Here is a 1,645-nt window from a genome sequence, read left to right on the forward strand (position 1 = left end):
AAGTGAAATGTTTTAAGAAGAACAAAATATAACTTCAGCATTCAAGAGAAAACAAGGCAAATACTTCTTAGAAGTATGATTTCCATCTCAAGTTTGCCAACTGTGAACATTTTAATCTGAAGAGTAGTATAATATGACAGATATGTATAGCCTCTATTTACATATATCTAGAAACACTAATATATAGTTTTAATTGTGTTCTTTTCCTACAAATGTTTCAGGTTGCTTTGTTGGAACGTCCCAAATTACCTGTTAACTTTGTGCTGAGGCTTTTAACCAATGGATGGAAGATAAACATATCAAAGTTTTTGTAATTGCTTTATTTTTATTTTTTACTAGGAGTATTAGATCTAAGAAAATGAACCAAGTTACCTTTCACATCAGAAAGCCTGCATTCATTGTTTATTAACACTCAGACTCTTTGAAAATGTCCCCAAAGCTACACTTGAAGAAGTATATTTGTTTACAAACTCAAATAATATAACTTTCCATATGTAAATATTCTTATGTGAGATACATTTGTGGCCACACTTCTCACAGCCAGCTCAATACAGACAAATGACTCAGGAATATAGACATTCCTTCCACATAACTGTTTCGATGAAAACAGTCCAGGGAGAGAGCGAGAGACTTTTCTCCCGGGGAACATCGCTTTTTTAATAGTCCACAACAAATAAAATGAAGAGGGGCACGAACTTAACATCCACTGATTTTTTTTTTTTAATTCAAAGAAGGGTAATCACTTGCTTTTCAAAAATCAGGAAATCAACTAGAATGTTTTCCAGGTTGCCAAAGAAGAGCTCTTGCAGTTCATGTCCAGAGCGGCCCGGACACAGGGAGTTAGTGACAAGGGAGCTGGGGTGAGGGTCCCGAAACCTCCCAGAGGGAACGAAGTCTAACTGTCCTCGGTCGGGCGCTAAGGAAACACTTTCATATGGAATCTGTCAGGGAACAGCTGCTCGGGAAATGTGTTAAATTGACCGGCCCTTCCAGCGTGGCTGTCGATGGAGGAGTCGGCTTGGGCTCCGGGACGCCAGCAGCGGGGTAAATCACAAATTCCCCAGGGCCGGGCGGCTGGTGACGACCCCGCGCAGCTCCGGCTGCGGGCCGGGAGGCCGTTGGGGAGGCTGCAGAGGACCCTGGGCAGGGTGGGCGGTAAAGCCAGCATGCCGGGCTGCGAGGTGTAGGTGGGGTCGGGTCGGCAGCGGGGATGTCGACTTGCAACATCGGGTCAGGAGAACGGAACTGGGTTGCGGGGCGCCTGGCGCAGGAGCAGGGCAGGGGTGCGGGGCAGCCCTGAAGCCGGGCGGGCACGCGGGGTCTGCCGCGGAGTCGGGATCCCGGACTCCCTCCGGCAGCCGCGCACTTGTCAGTTTCCTTTTGGCCACGCCCCGGCGGAGTAGGTCCAGCTCCCTGGTGTTTAACTAAGTCTTGACACCGACGCAAAATCCACGCCTAATTAAATTAATTAGGGATTCTTGTCAATCCTGGATTAATGGCCAAGTGCGCAGGCGGCCGAGGCTCTCGGAAAACCCGGACGGCCTGGGACCTGCCTCCTCTTCCCGCCCCTTCCCGTCCCCCTTCGCTGCCCTCCCACTCCAGACCCAGCCTGCTCGGACTCTAGTTTAATCTCTTCTTCTCTCTC

This window comes from Myotis davidii, unplaced genomic scaffold (assembly GCF_000327345.1).
Source record: "Myotis davidii unplaced genomic scaffold, ASM32734v1 scaffold570, whole genome shotgun sequence".
Lineage (NCBI taxonomy): Eukaryota > Metazoa > Chordata > Mammalia > Chiroptera > Vespertilionidae > Myotis > Myotis davidii.